The following is a 14,910-nucleotide window of genomic DNA, read 5'->3' as shown; positions in this document are numbered from 1 at the left end:
GCTTCGTTTGCTTTCCTTACGTTTTCTTTATATTTTCTTTTCATTGTCCTTCTCTTACGGCGCGGTTCGGGTGTCCACCGTGACGTCACACACTTCGCGCATGCGCACCTGTGGCTTTTTCTGACGGCGGGGCCCACGCTAGCCTCGGTGTTGACTAGAATAGGGAAGCTTTTCGCTTTAGAAACAGAAGGAGGCACCGGGGTATCTGCTACAGCCGGCTCATCGCTTCGGCGGACACGTTTGTTGAGATGCACATCCGTTCTTTCACTCTTTCTTTTGATATCTTTCAGCTCTCCTCTATATGCACGTGGGAGCGGTGGTAGCCCAGCTCGACCCAGTCGGCAGGCCCATTAAATTTTCGTTCAGTCGCAAGAACCAAAATAATTTGGAGAACGCTTAAGCTTTGAATTTAAGAGTGGAACGCGCCGGCTCCTAGCAACGCTGCCAAGGAGTCCACAGAACGCCAGCACTTGTTCGGCTCAACGCCTTGCTCGTCGGCAGATTGGTTTTGGGGGAAAAGAAATGTATTTGTCTCGCATCTCTCGGTAGACACCTGAACCGCGCTGTAAGGGAAAGGAGGAAGATGGGATTTGGACTTCCATGCTTACTCATTCCAGATGCTTTTCGACAACGGTAGTGGTATGCCGCGCTTAGATCGAGTGGCCGACATTATAGCATGCATCATCCCAGTTCATTCTTCCCCATCTAAGCCCACTCTTACCAGCATATGCCATGGATGCCTTGATTAGATTAGTAGTTCGAGTGGCCTCTGATGTCCCTCGCTTTAGCGGCTAAACGATCATCTCGATGATATGTTTTGATCATTTCCATTCCTCGAATTTTGATGGAGGCGAAATTCAAGAGGCTTGTTTACTGTGCGATGTCAGTGCGCGCTAAAGACACCCAAGGTGGTCGAAATTTCCGGCGCCCTTCACTACGGCCTTGATAATAGCCTGAGTCGCTTTGGTACGGTAAACCAATATAAACAAAACCAAACCATTCTTATAATTACCTGTTCAGATAGCTGCGACTTTTAACCTGTCTACCCTTTTTCGAGCTTTCATACTTTAGCACCTCATGACCTCGTCGTTCTTGTAATGAAATAGTTTGCCAGGATTCTAGTTCCTTCTGTGAACCCCACCCACTTCTTTTGTGCATAGCGCAATGAATTTGAGGTCAGCAAATTAGGAAGCTCATTACGCAAAAGTACTGTGCCAGCTCCTTGGTGCGGGAGCAAAAAATATCCACAAACACCCCCAGACAAGCAACCTAAAATCAGATAGGCCGCCTTGATCGCACAAAAGTGTGGCGCATAAATGTTAGACACATGACGGTGACCGCGTAGCCCACTATACACGGTTAAGTTCATGACACTTCGCAGGAGGCTGCTCGGCAAGGGCAACCTGGGTCACAAAGGCATACCTTACGGCAGCGCCTGCCACTGCAGTTCAGTGGCTCACCGATTAACCGCTGCACCATAGCGCCAGGAGTTGTACGAGGACATCCAGAGCTTATGAAAGTAAAGCAGAGATTGACTAAACCCATTAAACGTCAGCATCATACACTTAAGGTGTAGCGTAAGTGCGCTCCGAAAATTTGTAAGAATAATAATAATCTCTTAACCATACCAATCTTCGGCCTTCCCATATGATCGTATTATATATACTTGACAGGAATCACCGTCTGCATAAGCAGCATTATTTGGTCGCCGTCCTATTACATGTCGTCGAACACTGAGCCTAGTTATCGCACCGAGTAGTGCAAACTGAGGGACTCCTGAAAAAGGTACCCACATTTTAACTCTAGTTTCAAAGGACTGCATTTTTTGTGTGAGCATTCTATTTACTTATGTCGCGTTGAAGTATTTACGCCATGAGTAGTAAATATCAGGCGCAACTTTGTCTTTTCTTTATCTAACAGCAAGCCAACTTGCACGTATAATTACCTGTAAACATGTGGTAAAGCAACCATGACATATCAGAGTTGTTAAGAGCAGCTCGAAGCGAATGGCAGGCAGCATATTCAAAAGTGTGCTGCCGTTGTCTGTGGAAGCCCAGGTTGGCCACCGGCTGACGAAATGCGCCAGCTGTGTACAGCTACCATATTTAGGGAGCTGGAGGGCAGGGCACAGGTGTCTCTTGAGACGTGCAGTGGCCGCGTATGAAATCTGATGGCTTAGCATTCAACTGCTACGCCACAAGGATATCCGTCTGATAGGAAACTATTCGCTTCGTGTGCAAATTCCGAAAGAATTACGCATAATAAACGACGTCCCAATTCACGTTCTCAGGCTGAGGCGTATAAGGTTACGCTTTCAGCAATTAGAGAATCCGTGAGAACCACGACAATTACTTTCCAACAGTGAAGTTTTGGAAGAGATGCCTTCCGCGCAATTTTTCAACAAGGCAAGATAAAATTCCTCGCATAAAAGTGCGGTTCTCCATGGCCATATTTTATCACAATTGAAAAAGGTGACATGGAACGTCGATTTGTTGCGTACTGTCTGATATTTAATGTGCCATACTGAATATATTTGTGAATTTTTTGTCTCAAATTTGTTAAGATAAAGATAGTAGAATATAAATGAAATCAACATATTGTAGGTGGGCAGCAACATGATGCACGCGGTCTCGATCATGATGCTAAATAAAGAATCGCATTGCTGAACTCATCTCGAGAGTATTTTATCGCAATTACCGATACTCTCATTCAGAGGAAATAAATGGGCTGCACGGAAAAGGGTCATGTGGTGAGTTATTCGTGCCTAGCGCAAAACTGCTTTGACAGGGCGATTTTCCTAAATTTCGGTGTACTCAAGTAAAATCGATACATATGAGCTATCACTTTGGCGTTTAAGGCCCAGTGTAGCAGATTTGGGGTAGAAGATCAAGATTTCCGCTTCAGTATACCGCAGTAGCTTTTTCAAGTTGCAATATATCGTAACATCAGGCATCGCAAACTTAGTTCGCTCTCAAATTAGACAAAGCAGTGGAAGTTTTCTAATGAATACCAGAGCTTGATAAGAGCTTGCCTTTGATAGTCGTCGAGCGATGGCCAAAATCACAAAAATTCCATTACAGGAAATGTAAGTGGGAAAATGGAGAGGTTGTTTAAACCGGAACATAACAATCTACCAGGATATGGAAAATTTGAAATAGAAAGAAGCCAGTGCACAAAAACTAGTCCTTGTCCGTATAGAATAATTGGGGTTACAGTCGAATCTACTTGAGAGGTACATTGCAAATGGTAGGAAAAGTTATGATGCCCATTAATTTTTTGATGCCATAAAAGAAGTGCACATCTGTATCAGATTGCAGTTTATCAGCAGTTTATCAAAGCAACTTGCCCCTTTCCTCCTCCCAATCCCTTTCCCTCCTTTCGTTCCGTGGTCTTGATAAAAGGCCCGAAATAAACCGCCGAGGACAGATGGTCGTGGGTCGGCGTAGCACCTTGCTGCAACCGGAGCCTGTGTCTTTTTAACTCATGATACATGGTGCCAGAAGTGGGATAGAAACCGCGCCAGAATGGATGTTGTCAAGCCTCCAGAACCGCTACACCTGGCAGGAAACTTACGAAGAAACTCGCAAGTGTTCAAGCAAAAACTGGAGCTTTTCTTCACGGCAACGCCTACCACGCCACCCAGGACGGAAGCTGCCAAGACCGCAATCCTTCTCAGTGTCGCTGGAGAAGAGGCCCTCGACGTCTATAACAACTTCTCATTTGCACAAGGTGAGAGTAATGGAAACTACCGGACCGTACTGCGAAGGTTTGAGGAGTACTGTGCTGATGACGGGAACAAGGTGTATGAAAGATACGTTTTTCGCCTTCGTATGCAGGATGAAGGAGAGCCATTTGAGCAATTTCTGCGGCATTTAAAGAAGCAGGCGAAGCTGTGTGAATTTGGCGTGCTGGAAGAATCCATGATACGAGATCAGGTTGTTTTTGGTACTAACGATCCGAAGATGAGGGAAAAAATGCTGCGAGAAAAAGACCTAACGTTACAGAAGGCAGAGCAAATGTGTAAAGCGGCCGAGGTTTCAGCACGGCAGAATGCCGTTTGGTCGAAAGATACCCTGCAGGTAGACTACACCCAAAAATCTGAGCAGAAGCGGATAGCTTTTTGTTGTCGGCAATGCAACAGAATGCATGCAGAGAAAGAGTGCCCGGCGTATGAAAGACATGCTATACCTGCAAGAAGCCAAACCACTTTGCGGTATGCTGCAAGCGTCGCCCGAGCCGACAGATAGATCAGGTTCAAGAAGATAAGGCAGAGGACGGCTTCGACATTTTAGGTATCGGTGTTTGTGGCATCGAAAAAGGGGCCGGTGCAGAATGGACGGTTAGCGGAAACATATGTGGCCACGAAATCAGGTTCAAGGTGGACACAGGTTCGCAAGCGAACGTAATTCCTGCGACTGTTTACCGCCATCTCAAGAAAACTGCGAGCCTCGAACAAAGTAATGCTGTGCTGAAAGCTTACAATGGCAGTGCCATCAAGCATGTCGGTCTCGACACAGAGGTTCTTTTTCTGAACGGTGTGGCGCAGGCGGTGACGTTCTTCGTGGTGAAGAAAGGCCGTCAGGCCATATTAGGACTGCAGGCATGTAAGCAGTTTGGGTTAATTCCAAAAGCTGTGGACTCAGTGAAGCGGACTAAGCAGGCACCGGAAAAGGTTTTTCCAGACTTGTTCCGGGGCACGGGTTGTGTCGAAAGGCGGTACCGGATGGTTCTACGAGCGGATGCTGTTCCAGTCGTGCATCTGGCACGGAGAGTACCTCTGGCTCTCAAGGAGCCTCTCAGACAAGAGCTGGAGCGGATGGAAACGTCTTCCATCATCAAGAAGGTGGATGAACCCACAGAATGGGTGAGTCCTTTGGTTATGGCAAGTAAAAAGAATGGAGCGCTTCGAGTCTGCATGGATCCGAAAGAGATCAACAAAAACATAAAGTGCGAGCACTACACCATGCCAACAAGGGAAGAGATTGAGGCAGAGCTTTCGGGTGCGAGGTATCTCTCCCGCCTGGATGCGAACGCAGGCTTCCATCAAATCCCAGTGGACGAAGCTACATCTCGAGTGTGCACGTTTGCGACCCCGTTCGGACGATACCGCTTTCTTCGTCTTCGCTTTGGAGTTTCATCAGCAAGCGAAGTTTTTCAAAAAACGTTAACAGACATTTTCGAGGGATTGGCAGGCGTCCGCATATACAGTGACGACATTCTAGTGCGGGGTGACAGTGAGCAGCAGCATAACAAGCGCTTGCATGCCGTACTGAAGCGGGCAGAACAAGCGGGGCTGACATTTAACCTGCAGAAGTGTGTTTTTGGATCGAAGGAAATTGAATTTTTGGGCGACGTCATAGGTGAGCATGGCATACGCCCGAATCGCAGCTTTGTTGACAGTGTCCTGTCGCTGTCGGCCCCGAGAGATAAGCATGCGGTGCGCAGAATGATGGGCGTTGTAAACTACTTCAGAAACGTATTTTCTTGGGCTAGTTGGATTTTCATGCTGTAGGTGTTTGCAGCGCACACGAAACACGGACGGACAGAAAAGGGAACGAAACACAGCGCTGACTTTCAACTGAGCTTTATTGGAAAAATAAGCGACTTTTATACAAAAACTTTTTAACATGTGACTCAGAAGATGTCAAAATGTCCTACTACATGTGCCATCTAAAATCACTGATACTCTAGATAAAAACCCTGAGAAAACATGAATGGAAAACACTGACAGACACGTGCCGCTTAAACCAACTAAAGGGTGTCATGATCAACAACGGTGAAGGAACAACAATCGAAAAAAACTAACAAAAACTATGATACCGAAAAGCGAAAGCAGGGTGAAGCTGTATATGGGCTCCCGTTGTCACAAAAAGTAAAAGGAAAAGAAAACAAATTGGCAAAAAAACAGGACTGAAACGGTATAAAAACACATTAACTAAAACAGCATAAAACCCATTATTTATAGAGTGTCGAAATTTAGGGGTGCGCCTGCGGCCTGCAAGAATCCAAGTTCTTTATCCAGGAGCACTAAGGACACAGCGCTGACGCACATGTCCCCTTTCTGTTGGATGGATTTTGCCTCGATAATCTCTCTCGTGGTCAAATCGCTGCTTCTACCTAAAATCGTAGTGTCCTGGAACCGTGGTATGCACTTATTGCATTCGCTGCAGTGCACAGCGAGATTTCCTTGTCGTATGTTTCTCTTCCGCAGATTGTCATAATTATTGTTGTGTTCTCGGAGTCGGTCGTTAAGGCATCGGCCCGTTTGTCCTACATAGACTTTCCCGCAGCTTAGCGGAATCTGATACACCACACCTTTGGTACAAGGTACAAACGGAGACCGGTGTTTTTTGGAGCACTGTACACGTGGTGTACCACACGTCTGAGTAAGCTTGCAAAGCTTTGACAGCTTTTCCGGGGCTGAAAACAATACGCTCAACTTCACTTTTTTGCCTATTCGTTTCAAATTGTGGGAGATGCTGTGCAAATAGGGTACTACAACCAGGTTTCGTTTTTGTTGACTCTCAGCCGAAGCTTTCACACTTCCCTTGCTTTTACTCTTAACTTCCCTGTAGAGTCAGGGCCTTTGGGGGTATTTTGAATAAATAAATAAATAAATTCGTTCAGCCACCGAGATGATGATCTGCTCCGGATAACCACTTTCTTTCAACCTTGCAGTCTGTTGATAAAAACTGCGCTCCATGGTATGTGGACAGGATTTTTGCAAAGCATTTGTCAAACACAGGTTAATAATAGAACGTTTTACTAGTTTAGAATGTGCCAAGTTGAACGGGAGGACAATTTTTTTTGCCTCGTGGATCGTATGTCCAGAAGATATGATCTCTCGTACATGTGATACTTAAAACTAGGAACCGGATTGTGTCGTTAGTCGGCAGCTCATGCGTTAACTCGAGTGGTTCGAACAATCTCTGAAAGACTAACAATGCTTGCGTTACATCTGCCTGGAAAGAATCATTGCTATCATCAAAAAGAATTAAATAATCATCTACATATCTAAACACTTCTACGGCGTTGAACTCTGCCAGGTGACACATCAACATGTTGTTAAGATGGCCTAAAAAATGTCACTGAGGATGGGTGCCAAGCAGGACCCTATGCATACCATGACACCATGACACCCTTTAGTTTTAGGACCCTATGCATACCATGACACCATGACACCCATGACACCCTTTAGTTGGTTTAAGCGGCACATGTCTGTCAGTGTTTTCCATTCATGTTTTTTCAGGGTTTTTATCTAGAGTATCAGTGATTTTAGATGGCACATGTAGTAGGACGTTTTGACATCTTCTGAGTCAGATGTTAAAAATTTTTTGTATAAAAGTCGCTTATTTTTCTAATAAATCTCAGTTGAAAGTCAGCGCTGTGTTTCGTTCCCTTTTCTGTCCGTCAGTGTTTCGTGTGCGCTGCAAACACCTACTTCAGAAAGTACGTCCCGTCCCTTAGTGATAAGACAGTCCTGCTGCGGAGCCTCGCAAAAGAAAACGTCATTTTTGAATGGACGGCCGCGCATGAGCGGGAGTGGGCAGAGATCTGCAACGCATTAACAAGCCCTCCGTTACTCGCTCTTTTTGACGAAGCGAAACAAAGATTACGGCGGACGCTTCGGGGACTGCTTTAGGCGCTGCGCTACTTCAAAGACATGGCAGTGACTGGCGCCCAGTGACGTACGCATCTAGGACCCTAACAGATTGCGAAACACGCTACTCTCAAATTGAAAAGGAAACGCTTGGGATAGTGTTCGCATGCGAAAAGTTCCACCATTATGTTTGTGGCCGAAAGATCCTGATCGAAACTGAGCATAGACCCCTGCTTGCCAATTCACAGAAGAGCATTGGAGACATGCCACCACGATTGCAGCGTTTCTTTATTAGGCTTCTACAGTATGACTATACTTTGCAGTTCCTGCCTATCAAGGACTTGTTGCTGGCGGATATGCTGTCGCGTGCACCGGTGGCAACCCAGTTGCCGAGTGCGTCATGGGAAACAGACGGCGACGTGCATGCAGTGCAGGTCGTTTCCAGCATCGTAAGCACACCGATGAAAGTGCGGCTGGAAAAGAAGTGCTGCAAAGACCCGTACTTAAGCGAGGTGAGAAAGCGAATTTCGCAGGGTGCGGCCATCGACGGTGAGCTCAAGCCATTTGCAGGAGAGCTGTCAGTTGTGGACGGAATACTGCTGAAGGGCTGTAAAGCCGTCATACCTAAAGCTATGAGAGAAGAAATCCTTCAACGAGTTCAGGAGGGGCAGCTCGGATTGAACAAATGCAAGGCCAGAGCACGCAGATTGGTATTCTGGCCTGGGCTGAACAGTGCTATTGATGCGCTCGTTCGGGGGTGTGGTACTTGCCAAAAGTATGCATACAAGCAGCAGAATGAACCTCTCCTCATGCAGCCTACCCCCCGATAGCCCGTGGCATCGCGTAGGAATTGACCTCTTTCAGTTCGGAGGCGCCTCCTATGTGGCGCCCACTCGAATTTCCCTGAAGTGGAGCAGCTAAGAGGCACAACGGCAATAGAGGTCATAGGGAAAATATTTGCTATTTTCTCGCGCCACGGACTCCCTGTAGAAGTTTGGACAGACAATGGGCCCCAGTTCGCATCGAGAGAGTTTCGTCTCTTTGCGCAAAAGTATGACTTTCACCACATCACGTCGAGTCCTGAATTCCCGAGGTCTAATGGGTTAGCAGAAAAGTGGCTCCCAATAGTCAAGCGCATCCTTAAGAAGACCAATGAGTCGCGCAGTGACTTTTGGTTGGGTTTGTTAAAGTATCGCTCTTCTCCCCTGGAAGATGGCCGTTCTCCTGGCGAACTCCTACAAGGCAGGCACCTCCGTAGTTCCCTGCCTCTTTACAACGAGCAGCCAAGTGTCGCAGTGCTCAAGCATCGCCAGTCGTCGATAGGCAAGGTACTGTCACCACTCAAAGAAGGAATTTCAGTTTGTCTCCAAGGCGACAACTGGGCACGCACGGCGACGATAGTCGGGAAAGCAGCACCGAGGTCGTACGTGGTGGAAACGGAGGACCAGCGGCTCCTGCGACGGAGCAGGCAACACCTACTACCCAATCCCGAAAACGTCGGCAGCCCTGCAAAACGGTCTCAAGGAAGTGAAGACCAGATTATCGACAGCCGTGGGGGACACGCGGACACGGACCAAAAACATATGGTGGAACCGACACCCGTAATTCACGGATCAAGCCGGGATGCCGCCAGCCCTCAACAATCGCAAAGGCCAGGACCAAGCACGGTAGATCACACTACTCCGACGCCTGGCACAGATCATTCAGTCTACTCGCCCAGCCTACGAAGAACAACTAGGCAACGTGCGGAGCATCGCAGGCTTCATTATGACAGCAACTTTCACCAAGTTTCATAATTTTTTTTATTGGTAAGAGAAGATGCATCAGATTGCAGTTTATCAGCAGTTTATCAAAGCAACTTGCCCCTTTCCTCCTCCCAATCCCTTTCCCTCCTTTCGTTCCGTGGTCTTGATAAAAGGCCCGAAATAAACCGCCGAGGACAGATGGTCGTGGGTCGGCGTAGCACCTTGCTGCAACCGGAGCCTGTGTCTTTTTAACTCATGACACAACATCCTAAACGTAATCAACAAAACATTAACCATGCTCAAGTCATTTAACTCCACATGGCGCCGATCACTGCACGCGTATCTCCAGGTCGCTGAGGAAATTACAGCATTCCACTAATTTCGTCCTTGTCTAAGCGGTGGCGGAAATTTTAAGGGCGAGAAAGAAAGCGCCACCGCCTGCTGTCTTATAGACAAATTGCATATGAGGGCAATAAGTATTGGAGAGAGAGCAGTTCACAAATGAACACTTAACTTTCATCCACCCTCACTCAAGGTGACCTTACATTTAACCGATGTTCTAGATTTGGACTTCCATGCTTACTCATTCCAGATGCTTTTCAACAGCGGTAGTGGTATGCCGCGCTTAGATCAGGTGGCCGACATTATAGTGTAGCGCCACCGCTTCGGCACGCGGAAGACGACGAAGCGGTGGGTGCACGCGCAGGAGAACGCCGGCTCGCGCAGAAGAGAACGCTCTGGACTTCGGCCTCGCCGGACGCTGCCGCCGCTGCTCTGTCGCTACCTCTTATCAGGCAGCCTCAAATAAACGTGGCCATGGTCGCCTCCTGGGCGACCTCAACACTGGCCTCCTCATCGTGGTGACCCGGAGAGCCGCGCCTTCTATCCCAGCGGCGTCCCAGCATGGCAAGCTGGCAAGACCTGGATTTCGATCCCCCGCTCCCAGCGTTCCGGCCTGCAGGCGTCGGCGGGTGGTTCGCCCAACTGGAGGCTGCGATGTACTTGAACGGCATTACCATCCAGCCGTTTAAACACGCAGTCCTTTGCGACATTCTCCCGCCTGACCTCCTCTGCCGACTCGCCTGCCCTGCCTCGGGATGCCGGCCCTACGACGAGTTGCGCGCTGCCGTCCTCGTCTACTACGGCGCATCATACTACCCGCTGCCGCTTAATGATGAGGCGGACTCGCTTTCGCCACCGCCAGCGCCTGCGCCCGCACCAGCATCGCACTCGTCTCCGGCTGCATCCTCGAGAAACAGCACTCCGCAACCGTCACTGGCCAGTCCTCTTTCGCCCCAGTCCAGCGTCTCCGGCCCGGTTGCTTTAACAACGACCGCACCCTCGAATTCCTGCCCTCTCGCCAAGGACCTGGCTCAAGACGAGTGGCAGCCACCCGAGCTTCTCGACCCTTCACGTCTGCAGCTGTGGCCGTTCCGCCCCCACAGCCCTATCGTTTGGTTTCTGCAAGTGGACGCTCAGCTATACGTGAACGGCGTCCGATCACAGATCTGGCGGTACCTCCTCGTGAAAAGGGAGTTGCCCGCCGATCTCTTTACCCAGCTTGACCTTCCGCCGCCGGGTGAACACCCTTACGATGACTTGAAGGACGCCTTCTTCAAGTTTTTCGGCTCAAACCTTCCCCGTCCTGCGTCCCACGCGGTACAACAAGCTTCGGCTCTAGACGCCGATCCACGTGCGAGCACCCGTCCCACGGCTCCTGCCCAGCCCTGCTTGCCAGCTGTGGTGTCTACCTTGGGCCCACCACCCGAAGAGGTCTCTCTCGACCCGTGCCCCACCTCTTCGGAAAGTAACCCGACCTGCGGCGCAGCCCCGCTCCTCGTCACATGTTCGCCTGTCCCCTCATGCCTCTCTCCGGTGAGCCAATCTGTCCTTCCTGTCGCGGGGCACGCATGCACGCCACACCAGGACCCTGTCACTGCTAATGCGCAACCCGCACTGCTTCCCACGGCTCCCTGGTCATCTGGCGGCTTCGCAAGTGACTCTGCCTCTGCGCCAAACGAGACAGTCACCGAAGATGGCATGCATGCGACATGGACGCGCCTCAGCGGGCCCCCTCCAGCACTGCCTGTCGTAGCAGCACCAGCGCACCCCGTTTCTTCCGACGTTCACGTGCCGGATGTGCGCCCTACTCCTGCATCCACCGCTGCCACTACCCAAGCAGTCCCGGCTTTCCAATCAGATGGCAGCCGCCCGTTGCTCGCTCCGCCTTCGCCTGCCATGCCGTTGCTTCGCTGCCACGAGCGACTGCGCCATCGCCTCCGCTTCTACCACTGCTGCTGTATCAGGCGGCACCTACTGCCCCGCCGGCTGGGGCAACGCACTTCACACGCTCGGACATCTGTACGTTGGTTGATGTTCAGGCCATCCTCGAGCCCACTGCCACCACTACTAGTTTCTCTGAAGACTGCTTTACGACCATCTCGCCGACGCTTAGTGGGTGACTTTTCATGTCTGCTGCCCCTGTCCTCGCCTTCCCCTTTCTGCCTCCCTCGCCCGTTGCGAAGCAGCCAGGCTCGACCGCCTGAGCTTTGTTCTCCAGCCTGACTGCCTTCCCGGACTACCGACCTGAACTAACCGGCCTTTCGTTCCCAGTTTACATTTTTCTTGTGTTCCACCCTCTCCTCTCGTGTTTTCTGTCCTTTCGCACAAACCGGACGTTCGTGCTGGGTGGGGGCCTCTGTAGCGCCACCGCTTCGGCACGCGGAAGACGACGAAGCGGTGGGTGCACGCGCAGGAGAACGCCGGCTCGCGCAGAAGAGAACGCTCTGGACTTCGGCCTCGCCGGACGCTGCCGCCGCTGCTCTGTCGCTACCTCTTACCAGGCAGCCTCAAATAAACGTGGCCGTGGTCGCCTCCTGGGCGACCTCAACACTGGCCTCCACAATAGCATGAATCATCCCAGTTCATTCTTCCCGATCTAAGCCCACTCTTACCAGGATATGCCATGGATGCCTTGATTAGATTAGTAGTTCGAGTGGCCTCTGATGTCCCTCGCTTTAGCGGCTAATCGATCATCTCGATGATATGTTTACATCATTTCCATTCTTCGAATTTTGATGGAGGCGAAATTCAAGGGCGAAATTACTGTGCGATGTCAGTGCGCGTTAAAGAACCCCAGGTGGTCGAAACTTCCGGCGCCCTTCACTAAGGCGTCGATAATAGCCTGAGTCGCTTTGGTACGGTAAACCAATATAAACAAAACCAAACCATTCTTATAATTACCAGTTAAGATAGCTGCGACTTTTAACCTCTCTACCCTTTTTCGAGGTTTCATACTTTAGCACCACATGACATCGTCGTTCTTGTAATGAAATAGTTTGCCAGGATTCTATTTCCTTCTCTGAACCCCACCCACTACTTTTGTGCATAGCGCAATGAATTTGAGGTCAGAAAATTAGGAAGCTCATGTCGCAAAAGTATACTGCGCCAGCTCCTTGTTGCGGGAGCAAAAAATATCCACAAAACACCCCCAGACAAGCAACCTAAAAGTCAGATAGGCCGCCTTGATCGCACAAGAGTGTAGCGCATAAATGTTAGACACATGACGGTGACCGCGTCGCCCACTGTACACGGTTAAATTCATGACACTTCGTAGGAGGCTGCTCGGCAAGGGCAACCTGGGTCACAAAGGCATACCTTACGGCAGCGCCTGCCACCGCAGGTCAGTGGCGCACCGATTAACCGCTTCACCTTAGCGCCAGGACTTGTACGAGGACATCCAGAGCTTATGAAAGTAAAGCAGAGATTGACTAAACCCATTAAACGTCAGCATCATACACTTAAGATGTGGCTGAATAGCGCTCTGAAAATTTGTATGCATAATAATAATCTCATAACCATACCAATCTTCGGCCCTCTAATATGATCGTCTTATATATACTTGACAGGAATCACCGTCTGCATAAGCAGCATTATTTGGCCGCCGTCCTAATACATGTCGTCGCACGCTGAGCCTAGTTGTCGCACCGAGTAGTGCAAACTGAGGGGCTCCTGAAAAAGGTACCCAAATTCTAACTCTAGTTTCAGACTCCATGTTTTGCGTGAGCATTCTATTTACTTATGTCGCGTTGAAGTATTTACAACATGAGTGGTACATATTTGGAGTATTTTATCGCAATTACCGATACTCTCATTCAGAGGAAATAAATGGGCTGCACGGAAAAGGGTCATGTGGAGAGTTATTCGTGCCCAGCGCAAAACTGCTTTGAGAGGGCGATTTTCTTAATTTTCGGTGTACTCAAGTAAAATCGATGCATATGAGCTATCACTTTGGCGTTTAAGGCCCAGTGTAGCAGATTTGGGGTAGAAGATCAAGATTTCCGCTTCAGTATACCGCAGTAGCTTTTTCCAGTTGCAATATATCGTAACATCAGGCATCGCAAACGTAGTTCGCTCTGAAAATAGACAAAGCATTGGAAGTGTTCTAATGAATACAAGAGCTTGATAAGAGCTTGCCTTTGGTAGTCGTCGAGCGACGGCCAAAATCACAAAAATTTCATTACACGAAATGTAATTGGGAAAATGGAGAGATTGTACCCTCATTGAGGAATTGAGGAGACAAGGGCAGTGATAAAGAGGAGTGGATTATTAGATATGACGAAAGGCAATAGTCGTTGAATGAGTAGACACGTAAGCGACTTTTACTTTTTGTTAGTGGTGTTGATGAATAGAAAATTAGCAGTTTCATCATTTTTTGCTTGAAAGATAAGTTTTAAAAATTAGAACAATGAGAGCGTGGGACTTACGGTGTTATAGATGGCTTTACGTCTGCCATTATAGTCGAGGGTCGAGCTGGTAAATACTCCCAAGGTTGAATTACATCTAACAAAAATACACTCGAAAGCAAAACATTGGACAGCCTCTTCCAGAGCGAGTTTTTAGAGCGTCGTTGTAGAAATAAAAACAAAAAAATGCGACAATGGTGGCAATCCATCCATCCGTCCTTCCTTCCGTCCGTCTGTCCGTCCGTCCGTCCTTCCGTCCATCTGTCCACCCGTCCATCCATCTATCCATGCATCCATCCACGCTTAAGAAGCCTTTTTGACGGGCTAGTTTTTACATATTCATATTTTTCAGGCTGTGCGCTAAAAAGACGTTCACTGGAAAAAGGATACAGACGGCAGGAAAGAAAGCGCTTCTTTCCTGTCATCTCTATCCTTTTTCCTGTGAATGTCTTTTTAGCGCACAGCCTTTCATATATCCATCCGTCCGTATGACCGTATGCAACCTGTGTACATTGAGCGTGCTTACCCAACGGTGGCATACGGATCTCATTTCTTCACGCTCAGAGCGACCATCGCAGGCTGCGAATGTTTCAGCGAATGGGTAATGCAGCTAGCCACTCTGTGAACCCTTGAACAGTGGTGCCGGCCGTTGACATACAGTGAAAGAGTGCCTGTAGTGAAATGAATGGGTGGCGGCTGTCCCGAAGTTTACGCTGCTGTAGAGCGATAGAACGAATTCATTCGCATCGATTGCACGCACACGAAGGAAAGGGGGGAATCCAAATGTCGGCACAAAGCTGAATGACCGCTTTTGTGTAAG

General features: G+C 48.9%; 1 pseudogene; it reads left to right on the top strand.

The window, feature by feature from the left end:
* The first annotated feature begins 4,723 nt into the window (after nucleotides 1-4,723).
* Nucleotides 4,724-9,001, top strand: LOC149325247 (uncharacterized; annotated as a pseudogene).
* The last annotated feature ends 5,909 nt before the right edge of the window (nucleotides 9,002-14,910 follow it).

The sequence above is a fragment of the Amblyomma mixtum genome, chromosome 10, assembly GCF_055824585.1.
Source record: "Amblyomma mixtum isolate Tamu chromosome 10, ASM5582458v1, whole genome shotgun sequence".
NCBI classification, from domain to species: Eukaryota; Metazoa; Arthropoda; class Arachnida; order Ixodida; family Ixodidae; genus Amblyomma; species Amblyomma mixtum.
This window is presented reverse-complemented; position numbering and strand designations above follow the sequence as displayed.